This window comes from Staurois parvus, unplaced genomic scaffold (assembly GCF_062004578.1).
Source record: "Staurois parvus isolate SC_StPar_1 unplaced genomic scaffold, SC_StPar_1.0 ptg000685l, whole genome shotgun sequence".
Lineage (NCBI taxonomy): Eukaryota > Metazoa > Chordata > Amphibia > Anura > Ranidae > Staurois > Staurois parvus.
Window position 1 is genome coordinate 1 of NW_028318481.1, and position 26194 is coordinate 26194.

Below are 26194 nucleotides of genomic sequence, written 5' to 3' on the forward strand. Positions count from 1 at the left end.
TTGAACAGCATCAGGTCCACTTGAGCACACTAATCTATTAGTGATGATAAACAAATCTTCAATTCCTACCTGCCATAATGTGTTTTTCTTTGGAGATTCATCTTCATTTTGATCATCCATTACCGAAGTGTTCTAAGATAAACAAATAAAAGGATTTAATATTCTTCTGTACTACTTATAAATTAATATGCTATTAAATTACCACTTCTGCATGCAAAGCTAATTAATTATGCAAAGCTTCCAAATACAGTTCCATTATAAATGGACACAACACTTGAATCTAGTCATGCTATCTATAGGATACATCTCCTTAACACATTTATAATCATGCACTGCATACTTTTATGGGACAGGTCTGGGTCGCTCTAAAGGCAGGGGTCTCCAAACTTTCTAAACAAAGGGTCAGTTTACTGTCCATCAGACATCAGGGGGGCCGGACTGTGCCCATTGGGAGTAGATATTGTACTGGCGTCTGTGAGAGTAAATAGTGCATCTTTGGAATTAGGGGGAAGAATTGTACCCCACTATTTGTTTCACTGGGGGGAATAGTACCCTATTGTTGCTGTCAGTGGAAGAAATACTGACACATTGATGTTAGTAACAGGAATTAAGCACCTTTGTTGGTGTCAGTGGGAAGAATAGTGTAGTGCATTAGTAGCAGGAAAAGTGCCCTAAGGGCCGGATAAAGCAAGAAATGGGCCGCATCTGGCACTCAGGCCACAGTTTGGAGACCACTGCTCTAAGGCAAAGCATTTACATGCCAGTAGGGACTCTCCTACCTCAGCCTGTATGATATAGATTAGTTACAAATAGTTCTTTATACACACAGTTTTTTGCTCTTAGGATAATCAGCATAAGGCCAGGAGTGCTGAATGTGATTAACACTTTATATTACATTGTTGGTAAGGATGAATAAAGACACATATCCATCCATAGTTCAACATGTGTATTTATGATGTCACTATAAAATTTCCATATCCCTGTACAATGTGCTCGCTAAAAATGTTTTATTTTATCCATACTTCCCACAGACATTACAAACTATGGAAGGGGGTTACACATACTAACTGCATTCTAAAAGTAAAGAATCCCATATGCATTTTAAGATTGAACCTCTTCTCATTTAACATCGTTGTGTGGCCATGCATCTTCTGGTAAATGGTTTTTCTCCCTATGATATAGTCACCATTTAAATATTTGTATATTGCAATCATATCCCCTCAAGAGACTCTTCTCCAGGAAGGATAAGCTTTATGTTTGCAGTCGTTCCTCACAACCGAGGTCCTCCATCCCCTTTATTAGTTTGGTTGTCCTTCTCTGGACTTCAGTACTCTACTTTTCAGCTCAAAGACACCCTTCAAGACTGCTGACTAAAACTGGACTGCATACCAAGATGTGGCTGAACCAAAAGTTTTGTAAAGTGGTGGAGTTATAGTTTTATCTCTTGACCCTTTGTAAAGCACGATAATTGCCTGCCATAGTCCTGCTTGCTTCTGCTTGGTACTGCACGCTATTGTCAAGTCTGATCTATAAAAGGACCTTCAGATCCTTTTCCATTCTTGATTACCCCAGATGTTCTCCCCTCTACTTAGTAACTTGCATGCATAGTTTTAGCCAAGTGCATGACTTTACACATTCAATATTGCCTAGAAAAAAAATGTAAATAAAATTATATACCGTATGTTTCGCTCCATAAGACGCACTCCCCCCCCCCCCCCCCCAAAAAAAATTGTCTATGCGTCTTATGGAGCGGCCGGCCAGCCCCCCGGTCGCCACCGCATTAGAATACCAGGCCAGCCGCTCGGCTCTATTGTGAAGAAGAACCTGCTCCTCGGTCCTACCTGTTCCTCGGTCCAGCGGTGTCCTGCTTTCACCCGCCGTATAGTCTCCCTGGCGCCGGCATCTTCAGTGAGGGCACCCGGCTGTGACAGCTTGTGAATGGCCCTTCTGGGACCCGTCAATTGTCCCACAAGACTACGGGGGGGAGTGACAACTGCACGGAAGTGGGAGCGGGTACCCGCCGCCCCCCTGCTCCCCAAAGCAGTCTCTGGTCACCCCCTGTACTATGTCAGCAGTCTTTAGTCATTCTCTGTACTATGTCCACAGTCTCTGGTCATCTCCTGTACTATGTTCGCAGTCCATTGGTTCAGAATACTTTTTTCTTGTTTTTCTCCTCTAAAATCTAGGTGCGTCTCATGGAGAAAAAAAATACGATATATATATATATATATATACATATACACACACACATACATATATACATACATACATACACACACAAACAATATTGCCAGAAGTATTGGGACGCCTGCCTTGGCTTAGCTCGCAGTCTCGGCTTTAATTCATCCCAAAGGTGTTCTATCGGGTTGAGGTCAGGACTCTGTGCAGGCCAGTCAAGTTCCACCGTACCCAAACTCGCTCATCCATGTCTTAATGGACCTTGCTATGTGTACTGGTGTGCAGTCAGTCATTCTTGAACAGGAAAGGGCCATTCCCAAAAATGTTTCCCACACAGTTGAGAGCACAAAATTGTCCAAAATGTCTTGGTATGCTGATGCCTTAAGAGTTCCCTTCACTGGAACTAAGGGGCCAAGCCCAACCCCTAAAAAAAAAAAAAAAAAACACCCCACCATAATCCCCACTTCACCAAACTTTACACAATGCAGTCAGGCAAGTACTGTTCTCCTGGCAACAGCCAAACCAAGACAGGTTCAGCGGATTGCCAGACACAGAAGCATGGTTAGTCACTCCAGAGAACACATCTCCACTGCTCTAGTGTCCAGTGGCAACATGCTTTACACCACTGCATCCGACGCTTTGCATTGCACTTGGTGATGCAAGTGCTTGGATGCAGCTGCTTGGCCATGGAAACCCATTCCATGAAGCTCTCTAAGCACTGTTGTGCTAATCTGAAGGCCACATGAAGTTTGGAATTCTTTAGCTATCGACTCTGCAGACAGTTAATGACTTCTGCGTACTGTGCACTTCAATATGCATTGACCCCGCTGTCATTTTACGTGGCCTACCACTTTGTGGCTGAGTTGCTGTTCCCAGTTGCTTCCACTTCGTAATAATACCACTAGCCGTTTACCATGGAATATTTAGTAGCAAGGAAATTTCATGGATGGGCCTATTGCACAGATGGCAACCTATCATGGTACCGCACTTGAATTCACTGAGCTCCTGAGAGCGTCCCATTATTTCACAAATGTTTGTATAAGCAGTATGCATGCCTAGGTGCTTGATTTTAGATACATGTGGCCATGGAGGTGATTGGAATACCTGAAACCAATGATTTAGAGGGCTACTTCTCACACAAATGCATAAAGAACAAACAAAAGAAATGCTGTAAAGAAAGGGTGTTTAATTTTACAGTACCTTAATAGGTACAGTAGTACAGTACAACAGCTGACATACAGGGACTGGCATGGAGTGACCAGACAAGACCGCTGCTTTAATGCTTGCTTCCAGATATCCTAGGCTTGAAATCAACACAGCAGAACAACCACTTGTGACAGAGGGTGCACGCAGCGGACAATGTCCGGCAGACACGTGAGCTACTTTCGTGATTTGGCATGTGAATGCATGTTCGCATCTTTGAAAGTTCTTATACATAACTGTCCATTTTAAAAAAGTATTTATGGTTTTCCACTTCTCTCATAGTGAAGACATACATAATAGCTACTTAACCGCCTCCCGCCTGCCATATAAGGCAATGACGGGCGCAAGGTGCTTCTCTCCTTCTGGGAGGAGGTCATATGACCTCCTCCCACTCTAACCGCGCGTGTGCAGCCCCGTGAGCGCGCAGCGATTGGTGGTACGCTGTGTCCCTTGGACACAGTAAATCACCGATCAATGGAAAGCTGATTGCAAGTAAATAGGGAAATGCCGCTTATCGGCATTTCTCTCCTCACGAGCTGTCACGCTGACAGCTCGAGAGGAGAGCCGGTAATCGGCATTCCTCGGAGGGGACATGTACACTGATCATCAGGGCACTGATGATCAGTGTGCCCTGATGATCAGTGTAGCCCCAGCAGTGCCACCTCTTAGTGCCCATCATAGCCAGCTGTCAGTGCTCAATGCCACCTGCCAGTGCCCATGAGTGCACTATCAATGCCACATATCAGTGCCCATCTGAGCTGCCTTTCAGTGCCGCCAGTCAGTGCCATGAGTGCTGCCTTTCAGTGCCCATCAGTAATGCCTGTCAATGCCAATCAGTGCCACCTACTAGTGCCTCCTCATCAGTGCAGCCTATCAGTGCCCATCACTGCAGCCTCATTAGCGCACATCAGTAAAGGAGAAATATTGCTTATTTACAAAATTTTATAACAAAAAATAAGAAAAAAACGTATTATTTTCAAAATTTTCAGTTTTTGGTTTAGCAAAAAAATAAAAAACCCAGGAGGTGATTAAATACCACCAATAGAAAGCGCTCTCAAAAAAATTATAAACATTTCATATGGGTACAGTGTTGCATGACCGCGCAATTGTCAAAGTGCAATAGCGCTGAAAAGTGGCCTGGGTAGGAAGGAAGTATAAGTGCCCTGTAGGCAAGTGGTTAAATACACCAGTGGTATATATAGTGAACTTGGTGTATAGCATTTCACTTTCAAGTCATAAAAGGGGACAAGAGGGCACCATTAGTTCAGGTCAGCTCAGTATATGGTTTAAAAAAAGGCCTGGATGCATACCAAAATGCACAAAATATAACCGGATACTAACATTTATAGGTAATAACACCAGGGGTAGTTGATCTGGGAAATATCCGACTGCCACCTGGGGGATCATGAAGGATTTTTTTTACCCACTGAAGCACACTGGATCATGTTTTTTTTTTGTTTTTTTTTTTTTTGTTTTTTTTTTTTTGCTTTCCTCTGGATCTACTGTGGGTATAGGGTTGTGTAAGCAGGAGTTCACTTTTTTTTCTATTGGTTGAAAAAGATGGACTAGTGTCTTTTTTTCAACCTGGCTACAGTATGTAAACCAAACATTTCATACTCCTGATATATGTCTGCTGTAACAAGTACTACTTGGTATGAAAAAGTATCCTGTTCTTTGTATTGCTTCCTTTGTGTGAAATACTTGGTGTTCCTGCCAGTCCCCCTTCTTCCCCCTCAAATCACACCACACTGAAATACATGTGTAATGCACAGGAAAGCAGTGCGGTTCCTGTGCAATGCATATGCATTATAAAGTGTGAACCGAGGCTAAAAGTATGAATACCACTGAGCCTATAGCCAATTTCCCAAAAAAAAAAAAAAAACCCAACATCGCCATATCATATGTTAGCTCCCCCCCCCCCCCTTTAAACCATTTGATATTCAACAACCTGGACATTTCCATGACCTCTCATAAAAATGACTAGTCAGTGCATTTACCCAACTTTCAAGAAAGCCCCTGAAAGAACTTACATATACTGTGTATATATATTTCTATTATTTCGGTTTAGAAAAAGACAGTTAGAAACAGGTATATTTTATCTGGAGAGGAGCATAGAATGTTAGTAAAGTCAACTTAAAAATAAAAAAAAAATTGGTTCCCCTGCAAGTATGCATGTCATAATGTGTATAATGTGCTATTATGTATGCACATTATAAAAGATGTACCTCTAAAACAGAGCCTTCCACTTACACGCTGTCACTGCTGACAGGGCTCCATCTTCACCCAGTTTTTCTTAAGTTTTGTGGGCTCCAGCCGTTTGAAAAGCCGAGGAATGACGATGTCACTCCCACGCATGCGACACATTCACTGTGCCCTCAATTCAAAGTGCAGTGCCCATGCGTCTCCAGCTGCAAAACATGTGAATATCTCTTAAGTGGTGCATGTTGAGGAGATATTCATTTTACCTACAGGTAAGCCTTATTATAAACCTAACTGTAAATAAAAGTAACAAAAAAGGTAAAACAAAGCAGAGTGCCTGACATTTTTACCTACAGCTTAGAATTAGAAGTGCACCAAAATGAAAATTCTGGTGCCGAAACCAAAAATTCAAAATGCACTTGGCCGAAAACCGAAACGCGCTGTTTTTAAAAATGAATATATATTTTTTGGAATAAAATACACGGATTTAAAAAAAAAAAAAAAAAAACCCACAATATATACCTTAATTTTTTCTAAAATATGAAAGAGGATGTTACGGTGAGTAAATCGATACCCAAAATGTCACACTTTAAAATTGTGCATGCTTGTGGAATGGCGTGAAAACTGCAGTACTTAAAAATCTCCATTGGTGAAGCTTTGAAAATTTCTACAGGTTAGCAGTGTAAAAGTTACAGAGGAGGTCTAGTGCGAGAATTGTTGCTCTTGTTCTGACGTTCGTGGCAATACCTCACATGTGCGGTTTGAACACTCTTCATATGTGGGCGTGGCCTACATATGCGTTCATGGGGGGACGGGGGCACATTAAACTTTTTCTTTTAATTTATTTATTTATTTATTTTTTTTTTGCACGGTCCTTTTAAAAAAACATTTAATCACTTTTATTCTCATCACAAGAAATGCATGCATCCCTTGTGATAGAAATAATTAGTGACATGTCCTCTTTATGGAGAGATATGGGGTCAATAAGACCCCACATCTCTCCTCTGCAATGTAAAGCATTGGATCAAAAATAAAAAAAAAAGCCTTGATCTAGTGCTTAAAAAAAAAAAAAAATATTATGGGCGGAACGGAAAGGGACATCGCTCCGGTCCTCCAAGGGCATAGAGATGAGTGGCGGTCATCTTTCCTTCACTCATCTCTATGGCCAGCACTGGGATCAATGGTTTTTCAGGTAAGGCTGAGAACTTCCGAGTGGCGGCCGGTGGCAGCAGCGGGTGTGGCAACGTTTTTTTCGGCACCTGTATTGGTGCTTTTTTTTTTTTTTTTCCAGCCAACAGCCGAAAGGGGTATTTTTCAGCCAAAAACATTTTCGGCCACCCAAAATTGCGGTGCATGCCGACTTATAAATAAGGCTTACCTGTAGGTAAAATGAATATCTCCTATTCCAGTGAGCAGCAGAAGGTGATGTCATGGCGTATGCTCTCTACGTACTACAGCATACTACGTTCCTTCAGAGCTCTGTGCTATAACCCGTGACTCCTGTGCATATGCACCAGGTGAAGATGAAAATCCTGTCAGCAGTGACAGCTCACTGCTGGAGGGCCTTGTTTTAAGGTAAGTCTCTCAAAATGTGCTAGTAGGTGATGAATGCTAGCACATTACAGCATTCCCTTGCAGGAAGAAATATTTTTTACTAACTATACTATTGCTTATATTAGAACAACAGATAACCTCAAATTTATTTGTAATACAGTGACTAAAAAGCTTCAAAAGGATCCAACCAAAAAGTACTCACCACTGTATTTTGCCAAAAAAAAAAAATTGACAAAAAAAACATGAAGGAATGAAAAAAAATTCATTACCTGGTCTTTTATTTGTACTATAATTTTATTACATCTTTAAAAGATTTTTGTACAAGGACAAAATTAATATATTTTGGATATTATATTGAATAAGTGAACCCTTCCACGCTAGAGCTGGACTCCACTAACCCCCCCAAGCCCTAGTTCACACTGGATGCGACTTGGCATGCAATTTCCATATGCTGCGACTTGAAAATCACGTTGCAAGTTGCACTCTATTGGAGCAGTCATATCGATGCGGTTCCGACTTGGTCGGAGCAGCACCGATTTCAAAAGTAGTACATGCACTACTTTTGGTGCGATTTGCATAGACATCTGTATCAGATGTCTTGCAAATCGCATCTGAAATTGTCAGGTCCCCCCGACTTCGAAATTGTGCAACTTCACTGTAAGTTGCACGATTTCAAAGTCAGGCTTGATGTGAACGGAGGGTAAACATCAATCATCCTCTGTATCCATAAATCCCATTTAGCGGGATTTAAAAAAAAAAAAAAAAAAAAAAAAAAGAATAGATTAGATAACTCAATTTATACAGTGTTGATATTTCAAAAAGTGTGCAAACATTCAATGTGTCCTAAAAATACAATCAACGTCAGTCAAATATGGCAACAAATTCACCAATAATGGTTTATAAAATGGTTTATAAAAACGAGCATGGCCCTCTGATTCCTACTGTACTAAATTGTACTGTCTGTCCTTATGCTGCGTAAACTGTTAGCCCTATATAAATCCTATAGAATAATTAAACACAATCCGAAAATGCTCACATATCAAAAAGCAGGCATATAGCAGGAATCAAGCTGTATTATGTGTATCAATACAGCTTGATGCCTGCTATTTTTTTCTTAAAATGTGAGAATATTTGGATATCATCACACTCTGGTTTTTTTTACATTCGTGTGTGTCTGAAGACTATACGAACTGCCTCATCTGTAACTAGATTGGTATGCACTTTTGGTAAGTGGATTTCCTGAGTGTGGTGAAGGGAACACCTTGGGGATTATAAGTATTGGAAGATTCACTTGATGGAAATTTGAGGATGTTACACCACTGGTCTTTTCGGGACTTTTTTTTTTAATTTGGGTTTCATGTTTCCACTGATTTTTATACATAAGTACTGTTGAATTTATACATATTGATTTTTATTCACAAGCACGGCTGAAATTATTTAAATTTTTACACAATTATTGGTGAATTTGTTGCCATATTTAACTGATTTTTTTTTTCGTATTTTGAGGACACAGTCAATGGTTGCACATGTTGTAAAATCCCAGCAATGTATAAATTAGTTCTATTATATACAAGGACAGAAGATGACAAAATAGGCTCTTTGTTCTTAGAGAAACAGCATACATTTTATAAAGTTATTTACATGTAGGATATAGCCAAAAGCTATATCCTACATGTAAATAACCCTTTCCCTTTATTTTCAACTGACCCCTACACTTGGTCGAAAAATATTGGGAAAAAATGTCCTAATTTGTTTTCTACTTTTTTTTTATTTAGTGTTTTCTAAAACAGTAACTGTATCAGAAAATTACAGTATGGAACGGATGCTCATTACCGCCTTTAAGGATTCTGTTGGGCCAGTTTTAAAAGCAGGAGACACTCAGGACAGAGTCCCATTAAACTCAATGGGAAGCTACTGTGTAGGAACAGCCAGTGGACTGAATCAACCAGCCAGGGAGAAAAAAAACGAATAAAAAAAAATATATAGTGGTGGATGCACTTATACAGCAAAATTGACTATACAGCAAAATTGACTAGTATGCAAAAAATTAGAACCTTAAAGAACTAAAAGGCAAAACTTTTTTCATTACGTATAGTATAAGGGAGGGATTTAAACTTTGTCAGTTTACTGTTGCCATCCGTGTCCCAATGGGGAAATTTCCCTTTACTTCCTGATCCATAGCCAAAACATAAATTGAGAGGAAATCCCTGTTTTGCCTCAAAACAAAGTGTTTTTAACACTACTACAATCACTCACTAATACACGGATTAGGCTTAATAAATATTAAAGCAAAACATGATTTACTGAATAAGTTCTGTTAGTATAACAACATAAGAATTGTCAGAATTGCAAATCATATTTAGATCATATTATAGCAAGAATAAAGCATCAATACATCACCGGAAATTGTAGCATCACCCGTTGCCCAACGATTAAGGGACTCCAGCAATCAGCAAAGGGGAAATCCGGGAAATCACCGCAAGGCATGCCTGCCGCGTCTTCATTGAGTCCCGAGATCCCTTAGAATCCCCCGTCTTCTATATTCATAATTCGCAGTGTCCTTGTCTACTGCCATGCGCATAGACTGTTTGTTTAACTATTGTGACTATTAACCTTGACTTGTTCAGACTATACATCTTGTAACTATGAGTCCTTGACTGATTACGACTGCACATCTGGTAACTATGAATCATAGATCTAGCCTTGATAGATTTTAACAATGTCCTTGTCTTATTATTCTAAACTCTAGTTACTTCTTCACTGATACATCCTACTAAAATTATGGCAATTGAGTGTCAATTATCCTTCACACATATATTCTATACACCCATGTCACATATGTATCACAATCCCTCCAATCCAAATGAGGAAATACGTGGCTGTCACCAGGGTCATCAGAACTAGTGTCACTATTAGAATTCTAGATGTTGTGACTTCCCAAAATTTAGAATTTTCTTTTACTTCCATTCTCAGGGATAGTGGCCACTAGGACAAATAGAGGGTGTCAATCTCCCTAAAGGGGCTACAGTCAGCATTAAAACCGACAGGTATTCTAATCCCTCTTCATTCTGACCCAAAAAAAAAAATGGTTCTGCCTTTAGTTATACTTTAAAAAAAAGATCAGAAATAGACAAATAAGTAAGGAAGCATCTGAATGTGCTAGTGCTTCTATAATAGCTCTAGCGCAATGGAGGTCTCGGACAAACAGCTACTCGCTTTTTTTTTCCCCGCACGATTCAAAATGTATCGTGTATTCTTTACCTTAAGCTTTTACAGACTGATATCACTGAAAAATGCACATAATACAATAATGTCAAAGGCAAATAAAGTGGGATTTCTGAACTTGCCATAAAATACATTTCTTTGAGTTCACTAAAAAACAGGAATTCAGAGACTGGTGTGTTATACAGACACCTGCAGGAGGAGCAGGAGACTAGCAAACAAAACAGTGACCATCTTGGGATAATCCCTCCTACTCCCAGCATACTTCAGCTTGGAGGTATAATCAGACCAAAAAAAAAAAAAAAAAAAAAGAACGGGGGGGGACCGGCGTCCCTCAAACTCCAAAAAACTGATTTTAATGTACAAAACTCATATTTTTCTTGTTTTTTGAGGGATACAGGAATTCCAAGACTGTTAGGGCATCAAAAACGGAGTGGGCAACAACATCAGGATGCTAAGAGGCCAAGAAGAAAACAGCAGAACCAAGGTTTGCCAGCAGCTCAAAGTGATGCCTAAATAACCTTACTTTGAAAAATGGGTAGGCTAGGATCAAACTTCGTGTGGTTGACACGATGTCCCACACCCTCAGCAAAAGGGCACTACTCTTGGCAGACACGCAAGGATGCCATTAATTTTTTAATAGCACCCCCACTCTCTGGAAACTGCAGTGTTTTCCCATGCTGAAAAACACTTGACACTATGCGGTTTCCTTGTGGTTGTAATTTTGGAAAAGGCGCAGGGACCTTTTCCCTGTGTTTTGTGTAGATACAGCAGCCCATTCAAATGAATGGGCCGCTGTGCTCGCACAAACGCAGCCACAGGAAAAGCGTAATAGTGTGAATCCAGCCTTAGAGGCCTAAACATCCAAAATTTAAGAGAACATGTTGACAGAAGTTCACGTGCCAGCCTCGCAAATCTGGGAAACAGAAACCTGATCACAAGAAGCACTCACAGATTGATTAGTCTGCCTTGCCAGGAAAGGGTGAAACTGATCCTTAAGACCATAAGCTTGAATAATGGTCTATTCTGTGCAACAAAGAAATTGTGAAATAAGCAGAAGGCGCCCTTTAATGGAGGCCATAGGGAATGACAAAGTCAGTCTTTCTAAAGGTAAAAGTGCCTGCGAAGTAGATACACACATTCTGACAGAAAAATACAGAACAATCTCCTGGTTGAGGTTAAAGGTCTAAACGACCTTGGGAAGGAAGAAGTCTCTAGGTCTTAACACCACCTTATCCCTATGTAAAAATCAGAAAGGGTTCTTTACAGGACAAAGCCGTCAGCTAAGAGACCCACCTCGTTGAAGTAATGGCTACAAGAAACGCAACCCTGTGAATGAGTGGAAAAAGGAAATATAGTATGCCTAACAGGTTCAGTAGGCATTTTTGAAGCATTAAGAGAAACAAATTAGAATCTCAAGGAGTGCACTGAAAAGTGACAGAAAACCTGGAAAAAAAAAAGCCTCAGAGTTGAAGCTAGGATCTGGAAAAGCCCAAGGAGCATCTGTCAGGAGTCTAATGAGGTCAGTGTATCACATCCACCTGAGCCAGTCTAGAGCTAGGAGTACAACAAGAATGCCTTCCATTCTCATACTACTGCACAGACAAGGAAGGTGTTTTAGAGAAAACGCATATATTAGGCTATAGTGATTCCACAAAGCCAGAGCCTCCACTGTTTCTGCCAGATGATCATTGCTCCTGGAGACAAACCTGTCCATCTTGTTGTTGAATCTGGAGTCCAAGAGGTCCACATCCAGATACTGGATTACCTTCAAGTGTAGGGACCATTCCCCTGGGTCCAGGCACTGCCAACTGAGGAAGTATGCTTGCCAATTGTCCATGTCTATCTGGAATGTGAATGGTAGTGAAGGTTAGAATGTCAAGTTCTGCACAGGACAGAATTATTTCCACTACTCTTGCCACAGCAATATTCCTGGTTTCTTCATGATGACTGATATACGCCACTGACATGCCATGGCCAACTGAATGGTGGTTGGATGACCCTCCAGTTAAGGTATCCCGACTGGAACAACCAAACTGCCCAAATCTCCAGAATGTTTATTGGGAAACAAGATTCCTTCAATGTCTAAGTATTCTATACTAACAAAATGTTTAAAACTCCTCACTACCTCAAGAGGCTCTCATTGGTTTTGAAAATGTTACAAGATCCCAGAATGAAGGACTTCCCTAACCCCAGAGCTGGATTTCTGAGCCACCAGGCCAGGTCTGGTCTTCAGTATCAGACATATCGGTCTATGGAATAGACTTGCTTAAACCACAATGACAGGATGATGAGTTATAGGGGCCTCTAGTGGAAGTGGGCAAATGGGACTGCCTCAAAGTAAACTACCATCAGTCTCAAAACTCTCATGTAAAATTAGATGGTCAGGTGACTCCTAGACTAAAGAGAATGGGTCTTGGAGCAGAGAGTTTGAAGTTTTTCCTAGGGAAATAAACATTCTGGCTTGAACTGTGTAGAGGATAAGACAAAGATTTCAACTGACGAGTCTGTTCCTTTAACTTCTGAAGGTTCAGGATCCAGCTGAACCTTAGCAAGAACTAAAATGTCTGCACCACATTGTCGGACAGAACCTGTGCTGACTTTTCGGACAGAACCTGTGCTGACTTTTCCTTCAACAGGAGCAAGTATCTTGGTGAACACACAAGAAGTGGAAGCTAGGCAGAATGGAAGAGCGACAAACTGCAAGTGCTGGGGACTCACAGCAAAGAGGCTATGTCAGAGATGGTGGACTCGATACATAATTTATCAGCCAGAATGAAGACATTTGTGGCTTTGAGAAATAAGATGGGGAGAATGCACCCTTGCTTAAGAACAGTTGGCATGAAACCCCTGGAACCATGCTACCACAGATACGAAGGCTACTGCTCTATTACCCATTCCTCCAGAAAACCCATATTAGCTGAATAGAGAGGTTTTAATGTGTGTACTGTAGTGACACAGGCAGATTAGAAGGCATTAACAAAGGGCTGAGGGTGGAATACTACAGCTTGTAGCCCCTGGAAACCACCTTCTCCACCCAATATGCCTATCCAAGGACTTGGGGGACCATTCTGCTGCCATTACTTTTAAGCAATATAGCAAACCAAACAAGCAGAAAAATCTTTTCTGGGCCTGTGCAGTCTTTTCCAAGAACAGCAGAGAAATGGTGTTCAACAAATAGGAAACTAGCAGAAAAAAACTGTTGCATGCCAGGAGTAGGAGGTGTTATATACAAGGCTGGTCATTTTTTGTTCTCCAGTGTCCAAATCCCCCTGTAGGCAGCAGAGCAACCCAACAGTATCCCAAAACAAAAGGAAAAAAAAAAAAAAGCTGGCACAAAACAGAAAGACAAGGTCTTGGAATATCTAGTCTGCTCTTCCATTACCATGAAAAATCTATAAAAATTACAACACAAATAAAACCTGGGCAGACAAAACTGATCACCTTAGCAGCGGTTTTAAAAACGCAGCCATTGGTGTGTGCTGTGTTGAGAGTGGTGCTGCTGCTCTGAAAACAGAAAGCCTTTTTTTTTATTGTTCAAATACTGCAGGTAAAAAAATAATGGAGCGATATATACTTTTAGCGCACACCACTGCAGCAAGTGGTGTAAACGGATCTAAATGTGAACATGGTAAATTACCTTGTCTGTGCATTTGGACTGTGCTTTGGGAAGGCTACCCAGCACGGGCCAGCGCAGTTAGAGTAAAACAAGCCCTTACAATACATAAAATGTAAATTATTTTGTTTTTGCTCCATCTGCCTCAATGTCAACTCACTTTGGAACCATGTTCAAATATTTGACAAGTCTTCTGAAGCATATATATGTGATTTTGGATTTCCGGGTAGGGGGTGCGCACACACCCTATCCAAGCCGCCAGTCACGGCTACCAATCACCGGGTTCTGGCTGGTGATTATTCATCGGCACCCAGTGATTGTCGAGCATCTCCGACGGGGAGGAGAACTGTTTGTAAACTAAATGTAAACAGTTCGTGCACACTGCTTTGCATGGCTGTGCAAAGCACAGTCATGCAAAGCAGTGTGATTACAGTGAAGCACCAACACACCGCCCCATAGTTAAATACAGCCAGCACACAGTTAACCCTTTGATCGCCCCTCATGTTAACCCCTTCCTACCCAGTGCCATTAGTACAGTGTCAAACTGCAAACCTGCATTACACACAAGTATGCAGCTGTATCCAAACAAAAGTGCTTTCCACATTTCCGAGGAGCATAGTATATTAATCTGTAACATTTCTAAATCATTACTTTACATGTGATTCTGAATTGTAAATGGCCACTGTTAGGCTAGGGTCATAGTATTGCGGGTGAGGGAATGCATGTAAACTGTACATGTATCCATATCTGCAGACAAATCGTGTTGCTGTTTAGCAGATGTGTGGGGTGCCATTAATTCTTAACAGCACCACAAAGTCCACAAAAAAGGCTGTGAATTTTCCTGTGCACTGGAACAAGTGCTTTAGCACCAAATGGTTTCCATGCGGCTGATGTTTCAGAAAATAGTTTGGAAACTTTTTCTGTGTTGTCTGCAGGTACAGCAGTCCATTCAAATGAGCTTCTCTCTTAAAGGCTGTCACCCTAGTGTTGTCACCCTAGGCTGTGCTCATGATCTGGACTACAAACACCTCCTCTCATCTTCATACCATAGGAGAGAGGTGTTCTGTAGACACATAAGAGATACAGGAATGTTGACAACACTGGATCTCAGAAGAGGTGAAAAGGTATATTTCTGTACATACAGAAAATGTAAAAAGAAAAAAAAAAAAAAATCAAGCCTGATAAAAATACAAATTTTTGCTCTTGGTACAGAAAAACATTTTCTCCCCCAAGTTGCTCTAACTCAGAACAATAATCAAAGTGGCTGCAATAGGGCAGGGGAGATGAAAAGTAATTCCCTCACAAAACTGTGTGTAAAAATTATCTGTCTGAAATCACCCGTAGAAATCCGGGGGGGGGGGGGGCGTTTTGGAAAGAATTGCATAGATTACGGAAAAATGATACAGAGGAAATGTTCAAGAAATAGAGAGGCCTTATTGCCAAAGCCCAAAATACATGACAGGAAATGCCAATTAGGACTACATCCATATGAGCAAGAGGTCCCAGCATAAATTATCAGATATAATGCCTTTGCTGCTAAAGCTTAGCCAGCAACATGCTCCTATCCCACCAAACAAATCTAATATTTTCTATTACCTGCTCAAGAATTGGCAGTAAACATCCAACAGTTATGAACGTCAAAAAAACTTATTTTACACTGCATAAAGAAATCCAAATTTCAAGAAAAGCATGTACTAATCAACTTGTCTAGTTACTTTGCATGCATAGTATCTTGTAAGGATGCAGAGGAAAAAACTATATCCTATGTTTATGCTTTAGCGCACACTTCGTATTTTAGATTTTAAACCATACGCCATTAGATACTAATTTGTATATTTGTAAACAGAATCAATTTCATGGAAAAATAACCAGACATAAAAGCATGCTTCACTATAACACAAAGAATTTGCACACTAACCAATAAAAAAACAAATCAATAGATCATGCAAAACGGTCTTTCAGGCATTCAGGCCACCAAGGCAAACTAAAAACAAATATGGAGGTGTTACACAAGACAGAGCATACAGTTAACAGTACAACAAGAAAGAAGAAAGGCACCTGGAGACATCTGACACTGGGCATGCTCTGCAGGCATCTCAGTGCGCACATGCTCTCTACCAGGTTGGAGCAGCCTAGCCACAAAGACCTTGGCACAGAACACTGCAGGGTGACAAAAAGGAAGGAGAAAAAAGCAGTTAGATGCCACAAAATATTTCAAGCAGGCAACTTATGAGTATAATAAAATGTATTAAGAATGGACAAGCAAATCTGCATGCTTTTGTTTTGAAAAAACTATGACTTGTGAATATCATATTCAGATTAAGTTAATGTACACAGTGAGTGATGACAATGACCTGTAAAGTTTAACAAAAAGTACATCCTTGGAACTACATATTCCATTCTATGAACTAAACAAGCCAAATGGTACAAAGCACTGGGCCAATGAAAAGCAAATAAAATACATCTAGAAATATTAAACTCAGGTTTTGGATCTTGCCAATTCCTCACTTGTTTATGGTGCTTATCAACGAAAATATAAAAGTGTCTAAACCAAGTTTTCGTAGTACTTGAGCAACCGGATTTCTTTTGAGGGGCACGTTTTTTGCTGCTTTTTTTTAATAAACATATTTAAAAGTATATTAATACTTGGATAGAGTGGTGAGGAGTTAAACCCACTGTCAGTTTTTTACTGCTCGACAGCACATCAGGTTTGATTGCTGTGTGTCCCCGTTAGGGATATTCGCTCAGTCTAATATCTTGATCACCAACGTCACCGGAAATGAAAGCAAAGGTAAAGCCAAAATTTTGGGAAATCTTTCAATGTGGACATATGTTCCCACGAAAAAAATCTAAAAGATTTCCCTCACATTGGAATAATATCAGTTCCTACAGGGCAGAAGTGAAGAGTAATGTCCCAAATGAGAAACAGAAGGCAAAAATTACACTGGTTTTTACTTACCCCTTCTCTATCCAAAATTTAAAAAAAAGGTTTTGGCTTTAGTTATACTTTAGCTAACAGACATCTGAATCATAATTTTTAAATCATAAGGAGTAATCTAAAAATAAGGGGATTGATATATACAAACTGAAGACATCACTAAGGACTTATTCACATGGGCGCCATGTTTATCCACCTGAGAGACACAGGTTGTCTGTGCAACCAGCCTGTCATTCAATGATCTTCATGAACATCTGTGCAGCACCAATGCACAGCTCAGAATACAATCTGTCTGTTCAGGGCCCTGCATCGGTCCCACACAGATCTACATTTACTGATGTGCATAAAGATCATTGAAGATCCATACAGCTGTCAGCTTGTCATTGATTTTACCAGGCTGGATGCACAGAACACTTGTAGCTTCCAGCTGGATCAACACGGCCCTCTGTACAGATATACAGTTCTATGACCCTGCGTGAATGAGCCCTAGTGCTTACTCAAACTTGTCAATTGCTTGCATCAAAGGTTGTGCACATAGCTAGCTTTAAAGCAGACCTTGTACTTCAGTACACTAAAGTTTACATGTTGTCACCAAAGACTATTAGAAACTAACTTTTTTTGTATTTCTCTTCAAAGAGGATGTTAGAATTAAAGATTATTAGTTGCAGTACTTTGAGAATCAAATGTCTCATCCTAAATAATGTTGAGACTGGCATCAATAGCTGCATTGCCAGCTGATATAAATTAGGGTCATGTGAAAAAGTACATTCCACTCCATTCTTCAACATTTAGCCAGAGAAATATTAGATCTTCATTTTAACAGTGCCTACAGATAAAAGTGATATATTTGAAAAACAAAAAAAGGAAAGCTTATCTTTATAAATAATTTACTTAAATATACCAAACGATCTTATGGTTTACTGTGGAAAATGAAAGATCACTCCCCAACTCAGGATACATAGTTAGGTTGGGGAAAAAAAAGAAGAAGAAGGTAAAAGCCATCTTTTTCATCCAATAGAAAAAAAAAATAAAAAATTGAATTAGAAAAAGTCCATAAACAGAATCCTATACCCATAGTTATCCTCTCCAGTAGCAATGACATTTTGCAGAACTGCCCTCCAGTCTAATATCAGCTCTGCAATTTTTGACCACTCCCCTATGCAAAATTACTTCAATATAAAGAAATTTGTGGCTTTCCTCCCGTGAACAGCCTTCTTCAAAATCTCCCCATAGCAGTTCAATGGGATTCAAGTTGGAACTTTGACTAGGTCAGTTCATAACCCTCCACTTCTTTGGGTCATTGGCTGATTTGCTAAGTATGTTGGCTCATTATCATGCCATTTCCAGTTTAATTTCAGCTTTCAGACAAATGGTCTCACATCCTCATCAAGCACATTTTGATATTATTATTATTATACAGTATTTATAAAGCGCCAATAGTTCGCTCAGCGCTGTACATTACAAAGGGGGACAGGACATGTGACAGAACAATACCAATACAATGCAAAACATGAAGGGATTGAGGGCCCTGCTCTTTTGAGCTTACAATCTAGGAGGGAGGGGATAGTGGTACAGGAGGAGATAGCTGTGGGGGATGGAGTGGTAGGAAGAGTGGAGGAGGTCGGCAAGTTAGCAGGGGGTGGGGTAGGCTTCCCTGAAGAGATGGGTTTTCAGGGTGCGCCTAAAGGAGAGGAGAGTAGGTGATAATCTGATGGGTTGGGGCAGGGAGTTCCAGAGGATGGGTGACACCCTGGAGAAGTCCTGGAGGCAGGCATGGGTGGAGAAGATCAGGGAACTAGAGAAAGGAGGTCTTGTGAGGAGCGGAGTGTGCGTGTTGGGTGGTACTTGGATATTAGGTCGGTGATGTAGTTCGGGGCAGTATGGTGGACAGCTTTGTACGTTAGTGTTAGGATTTTGAATTTGATCCGTTGCGCAATCGGAAGCCAGTGGAGGGATTGGCAGAGGGGGGTGGCGGAAACGGAGCGGTTGGAAAGGTGAGTGAGTCTGGCAGCCGTATTCAGGATCGACTGAAGCGGGGAAAGCCAGCGGCGAGGCAGGCTTGTGAGGAGGGAGTTGCAGTAATCGAGTTGTAATATGATGATGGAGTGGATGAGCTGTTTAGTGGTTTCTGGGGTTAGGAACGTGCGTATTTTGGCGATGTTGCGGAGGTGGAGACTGCATGAGTTTGTTAAAGATTGGACTTGGGGCAGGAAGAATAGGTTGGAGTCCAGAATGACACCAAGTACTCTTGCCTGCGGGGCGGGTTTGATGGTGGCGTTGTTGGACATGATGGAAAAGTCAATGGGGGTGGTGTGCGAGCTGGGGGGAAAACAAGAAACTCAGTTTTGGAGAGGTTCAGTTTAAGGAAGTGGAGCGACATCCAGTCTGATATGTCGCTCAGTAGTTGTGTGATTCGGGTGGAGACTGAGGGGGTGAGGTGGGGGGTTGAGAGATAGATTTGTGTGTCGTCGGCATATAGGTGGTAGTTGAAGCCGTGAGAGTGTATGAGTTGGCCAAGGGAGGTGTAGATGGAGAAGAGAAGGGGCCCGAGGACAGAGCCTTGAGGGACCCCAACAGAGAGGGGGAGTGAGGGGGAGGTGGTAGCATTATAGGTAACGCTGAAAGAGTGTTGTGACAGGTAGATGAGAGCCAGGAGAGAGCAGAATCTGAGGCCAAGGGAGTGTAGTTTTTTGAGGAGAAGGGGGTGGTCGACTGTGTCGAAGGCTGCGGAGAGGTCAAGGAGTAGGAGCACTGAATAATGGCCATTAGCTTTAGCGGTTAGCTGGTCGTTGGAGAGTTTGAGTAAGGCAGTTTCGGTGGAGTGTAGGGGACGGAAGCCGGACTGTAGGGGATCGAGGAGGTTGTTGTCGTTGAGGTGAGAGCTTAGGCGGGTGTAGACTAGGCGCTCGAGGAGTTTAGATGTAAATGGGAGCAGGGAGATGGGTCTGAGGTTGTTCGGGTCATTGGGGTCCAGGGAGGGATTTTTAAGTATGGGGGCACTGAATAGTGGCCATTAGCTTTGGCGGTTAGCAGGTCGTTGGAGAGTTTGAGTAAGGCAGTTTCGGTGGAGTGTAGGGGACGGAAGCCGGACTGTAGGGCTTAGTGACTATATCTTCACTGAGTTGGAAGACTAAAATCGACCTTGGGGGATTTGTAAGATGGCCTTGGGAGTTGGACTACCATGTCATTGTGAAGAATAAGGAACGGCTCTTTACAAGAGAGGGTCGCCAGCAGAACGACACTTCTGACAGACTTGATAGCAACCGAAAAGGCCATATTGCAGGTTGCCATCCAAGGAGATATTCCCTGTGGAAGGCAGGCAGAATCAAGTTGAGGTCTCAAGGAAATACAGGGGTGCTGTAAGGGAGGCTTGACCCAAGAGACACCTTGAATAGAGATTTTTGACAAGAATGAGGCCACATTTCTGAAGAGTGGTGAAAGGCTAAAACCTGTCCTTTTAAGGTTCTTTAGGTTGCGTTCTGATCAAGTCTGAGTTGTAGTAAGGCAGGAATATGACGCAAAACGTAATCTCTGGGATTGAAGCACCTGTGGCATACCAGGCAACAGAGGAATTCCATGTATAACAGACCTTTTTGGAAGTGGCTTTTCTTGCTATTAGCAAGGTAGGAATTAAAGACGCAGGGACCCTTCTGTCCCAAGACCTGGATTTCAACAGTCATGCTGTTGAAGCTAGTGACTCAGAAGCAGCATGGATTAGAGGGCCCAGAGACAGAAGGCTTGGCCTGTTCAGAGGCTGTCGAGTCATTTCCTAGAAGGCTGAGAAATTATGTGTACCAGGTTCCTCCAGGCCACTTTGGTGCAATGAGAATCACAGGCATTTTTTCTTGCTCTAATTTTATGGAGCAGACAAGGTAGAATTTGCACTGCAAGGAAAACACAGATTAGCTTGAACTGAAATCAGGGGATTATAAAGGCATTTGCGGTCAGTGCTAGAGGATCCTTTTTCCGGGCCAAAAACAGGAGGTAGCTTGTTGTTGAACCTGGAGGCCAGAGCAATCACATCTGAGGGCCCCAATCTATGGAATGTCAAAGTGAAGATGTCTGGTATTGTACAACAGTTTCGTGCTTGTCCCTTTGAATAATTTTGGATGAAAGCTGTGTGCTAACAATCAGATTATCATCTGATCATGTGTAATAAGGCTGGGCTGGAGAGACACCTTGGCTAAAATGGAGCATGGGTAGGTCAAGAGAAAGAGGAAGCTTGCTCAAGGTCTACAAGCTGCTGTACTGGAGAGGTCTCAGATGTATTTGGACCAATGGAAAAAGCCTCAAAAGGAGACTACAAAGAGACCTAGAACTCTCATGGATTATCTCACAGAGCGGTGTCTCTTTGATCTCATTTCCCAAGCATTAGCCGAGAGAGCATTTTCTTCTCTGGAAAGAAAGTCTTTGTTTGGGATGGGTCCAGGATCAGACCCAAGTGTTTTAGGTGAAGGGAGGGCTGAAGAGCACATTTTTGGAAGTTGATTAATCAACCAATAGCCTGGAGCATCGAAACTGTTCTATGGATATTTGCAACTAGTTGGAAAGGAGATGAAACCTTCAGGAGAAGGTCATTCAAATAACCTGAGTTCTTAGATGGGCAAGAAGAGGTGGCAAGACCATTGTGAATACTCTAAGCAGAGGATAGGCCAAAAGGCAGCACTGAAAGTGATAGTCTTCAACTTAATGAGGTAGAGAACACGGATAAGATGGATAAATGAGAACACAACAGGCTTCATGGATGTCTACAGATGCCCCTCGTCTCACTTAATAACCAACCCTGCAGATTCCATTTGAAATGTTGGAACTGGAAGATACTTGTTTAAGGATTTGAGGTCCAGGATAGAATGATCCCCCCCCCCATTGGGCTTTGGTTTGAATAGAATCTTTTGGACTTGTCTCGTGAGGGTACTGACACAACGGCTACCTGAGACAAGAGACTACTTGGGGCAAAGCTAACTGTCCTCAAGCATTTGATTTGAGAGAGGAAATCAGTGACAGAGTAGAGTTATGAACTCTGTTTTGTAACACTTCAAAACCATCGATTGAACCCACAGGTCTAGGACATCTGTGACCCAGAGAGAAAAACTAAAACGCCCCCCATTCTTGATGATGCCCCTTCACTGGGACAAGCAGGCTTTGGGGGCCTAATCTTACACTGAAAAGAGGGGGGTGGTTGGAATTGCGACCTCCGATGAACTTGTCAAGTGCCCCACAGATATCACCCTTCAAAGGGCCTTCATGTGAGGTTTTCTTACATACATCTTCAGCTATCCAGTGATATTATTCTGCGCATGTGAATGGAGATTAGAGCCATTCTGGAAATGTTTATTTGTTCTAGGTCATCCACGCAAACCAACAAGGCAATTTCTCAATTTTTCAGGTAAACCACAATCCAGGAATACAGGATTTTAGTGGCTGTTTATTGCCCTCCTCCAGTTAGCTGTAGTTTGACAAGAAACAGCAGCAATAGCCGATTAGAGAGCTGAGCCTGAAAGTGAAAAGAGCCTTTAACCACTTCCACTCCGTAAACTTTTACACTCTTCCTGTCCAGGCCAATTTTCAGCTTTCAGTGCTATCACACTTTGAATGACAATTGCGCGGTCATGCAACACTGTACCCAAATGAATTTTTTAGCATTTTTTGAGACAGATAAAGCTTTATTTTGGTGGTATTTATTCACCACTGGGATTTTTATTTTTTTTTGCTATGTAAATTAAAAAGTCCAAAAATTTTGGAAAAAAAGGGTTTTTCTTATACAATTTTGCAAATAAATAGTATTTCATCATAAATCTTGGCCAAAATTTATTCCGTTATATTTTTAGTAAAAAAAATAACCCAAATTAGTTTATAACCAAAAATTATAATTTTTAAACTTTTTTTTACATACTGTCACCTTAGCAGTACAGTGTCACCTTGGTGACACTACTACTTGTGGGGGGTGATGATTTTTTTTTTTCTTTTTACTACACAGATTGCTTTTACACCCATAAAGGATGTAAAAGCAATAATTTCTCCTTCTCTCTAGCTGCATTCCTGCAGCCATTGAGAACTACTGAGTGAGCTGTGATTGGTCACAGCTTGTCACATGGTACAAGGCTGTTGTGAAGAGCCTTGTACCATGTGACCTTTGTGATCATTCACAGATTTCACACATAGTAAGCAATGATGTCACAAGTGACATCTTGCTTACTACTCTGCATGTGATCACTGATTGGCCAATCAGTGATCACATGATCGGGACCTCGTACAGAGGTCCCGTCCGACGATCGGTATTCCACTGTGTCCGGAGGACAGAGCGGGCACCAGATCGCGGTGCTGCGCGCTCCTAGGGAGCACGCACAAGCAGGGTGCGGGGAGGCCATTTATAAACGGCCACCTGACCCTGCACTGCCACCGTCCAGCCGTTTATATAAAACGGCCTGACGGGAGGTGGCTAAGAGCATCTTACAAAGTCCTATCTGCAAAATCTTGAATGAACATACATTATCTGGTACAGTGAGATGTTTAAGACTGATATGGCAGTTTAACTACTAGAAAAGACTCATTAGTGAACTCCCTCCAGTGGACAGAACTGTGCAATAATTTTCTGAGGAGGGAAAAGCTTTTCTAGATTGACCCAATCATAAATTGTTCATTCTATTTGTTCATAATGTCTTTAGATTTAGCAAGTAACCAAACAGGCATCTTCACAAGTCCTGTGCACGTTTTGCCACTCTGGCAATTTCAGGAATCTTCATGAAGACACCAGTGCAATGAAATGCTTAGAGACACAGAGTCTTTGTCCATCACTTCCAGTTCTGGCCCGCCATATTGGGTGATTGGAATGCACACAACTGCAGTGAGAGCTGAGTAGCAGTGCTCCTGCTACACAAAGGCTGTCTGTTTAATGCCTGAAATAGGCAGCTTTTAACATGAGTGGGATACTTTTACCTTATACAATTTTACTATATCTCAAACAAATACTACACTATGCGATTTTAACCCGGTCTATGTATAACTGGTGTGAACTTTTGAGGAGGAGACAGTGAGCAGCAGCATTCCCTTGACATTCTCTGTGGACCAACATTAGTGAAGAATGAGAGGAGAGGATTTGGCCTATACCCGTGAGCATATATATATTGATCTTATATTTTAAAGAGATCATATTCATCTGGTGAGTGAGCACATGGAAGCACGGGGTGATCATTGTGTGGTGGTGTGGAGGAAGAATACTCTAATGGAACGTTGCAGTCTGAATAATTTATAGATGTTTAAAATCAACTATAAGAAAAAATTCACTGCACAAATGGACTTTTATTTACATTTACACACTTATGTATGAGACACTGGCACATGTAAAGAATACTGGGTGTTTTGGTATTAACAGTCACATAACATTTAACGCCATCCTCATGTATTATAGTAATGGTGCATTTGTACCTATTTGCGTTTAAAGGTTAAGTGCACTTTTGTAATATATAAATGCACATTTTTATTTTTTTTTAAGGAAATGTGCATTTATTTTTTTCATGGAAGCCTGCAGAGCATTACACCCACAATCAGTGTATCATGGGTGCAATGTCAGACTGCCTACAGGTCTGCACCCATACCTGTCAGTTTCACAGCTGTAGGAAGTGTGAAAAGACTACAAGCGCACTCAGCACAGCTGAGACAATTTTTAATATGACAGCAGCTGTGGGGGAGAAAGGAAACCCCGCCTGCTCTCGGCAAGGATTGGGGGGGGGGGGGCTTGTCCCCACTTTTACAAGTGTTATGTAAAGTGGGACAAAATGAGCAATTTATCCCTCAAATACCCTTTCTAATGTAGCACAGTATTTTGCTTATTTTGATAGCAGCAGCCTTACATTGCTTGCTATTACTACATTTGTAGTTCACCAAGACCCCCAAAGCGTTTTCAAACAATGGATTCTGCCATAGCTGCCCCGCCTAAAGAGTATAATCTCTAAAAACTTTACATTTTTTTCAACATTATACCCAATTTGCCATGTCTCAGCCTATAACCCCTAATGTGTCTACATTGTCCTGATATGTTGACACATCCTGTGCTTAAGTTATTTCTCAGTCTAATTTTGTGTCATATACACAAATTGTGCTCTTAAAAGGGTTACTAAACCCACAACAGTAAAATCAGTCTGTATATGCAGTAAAGCATGTTTGCTATTCTTACTGTGGAACCCAAGGGGTTAATCCTCTGCATTGTGTAAAAAGGCTGTTTGATCTGGACTTCACTGCCCCTCCTCTTGTTCAAATGTCCACATCTTATCTGCTGATGAGATAGACTGAACCTGTAGCCATTCTGCACATTGTCAGTTTAGTGTGTAATGCTAGAGAGGTTTTTTTTTCCTGGGAGAGTGCATGTGATCAGCACAGGGCCAATCAGCACTGTCCAGACACAGGTCAGGGCTTTTGCATCCTCCTAAAGCAGAAAAAAAAAGCTCCTCCCATAAGCTTTAACCAGTGCTCTGCTGAACAATGATAGAAGTCACAAGACTGCTCTAACTGCTGATAAAGTATTTAGCAGTTTATATTTACTAAAATAATTGTATTTTCATGTTCTGTGTACTGTGGGAGACCAGATATAGTGAATGCAGGGTCCTGGGTTCCGTAACACTTTAATACCAACTTCATGCTCCATGCACACTAGTGTTTTTCATAAGCTCAAAAAAATGCTAGGAAAAAAAAAAAAAAAAACAAAACACTGGATGAAAACCACTGATAGCATTATATATTATTACATTATAGTCAAATTTTAGTAGTGTTTAGAAGTGTTTAGCAGCGTCAGCGTTTTATTCGCATTTTTACAGTACACAAAAGAAAAAAAAAATTCTTTAAAAAAAAAGAAGCCAGAGTCATTAACCCCTCTCTTACCTCTCTTCCTTTTCTCTGTCCTTTCTAGACTCTCTAAGCCCTCTTATATTTACTACAGTTGTATTTTAACAAACTCAGAGTTAATACCCATGTTTGTGCCACTTAAGGTGCGTTTCTCTCAACTGAGGGGTAGATAGCTCGCATTGATGGGCGCAGATACTACGCTTACAAGATTAACGTTATCCGTCATCAGGTAACACATATTATGCCTTTTATCATTCTCTACCTCATTTAAGGAGTATCATCCCGAGGTAGTTGGCAACCTGCACCTAATTGACCCCTAATGGAGATGCACATTGAACATGTGTATGGAGCTTCCTTCACTCCCACAAAGAGCATAAACATTCTGTTAATTAGTGGTACATACCTTCCGATTCTAAAAACTCTATTCACAATGCATTAATATCATT

At 41.2% G+C, this 26194-nt stretch overlaps 1 long non-coding RNA gene across 1 annotated transcript in view; it reads right to left on the bottom strand.

The window, feature by feature from the left end:
* Positions 1 to 57: 57 nt before the first annotated feature.
* Positions 58 to 26194, bottom strand: part of LOC149447468 (uncharacterized) — a 90693-nt gene continuing 64556 nt past the window's right edge. The window contains exons 2-3 of the long non-coding RNA XR_016305875.1: positions 16031 to 16132; positions 58 to 132 (exon numbers count right to left, since the gene is read on the bottom strand). This is a non-coding gene — a long non-coding RNA (uncharacterized LOC149447468). The remainder of the gene's footprint in view (positions 133 to 16030; positions 16133 to 26194) is intronic.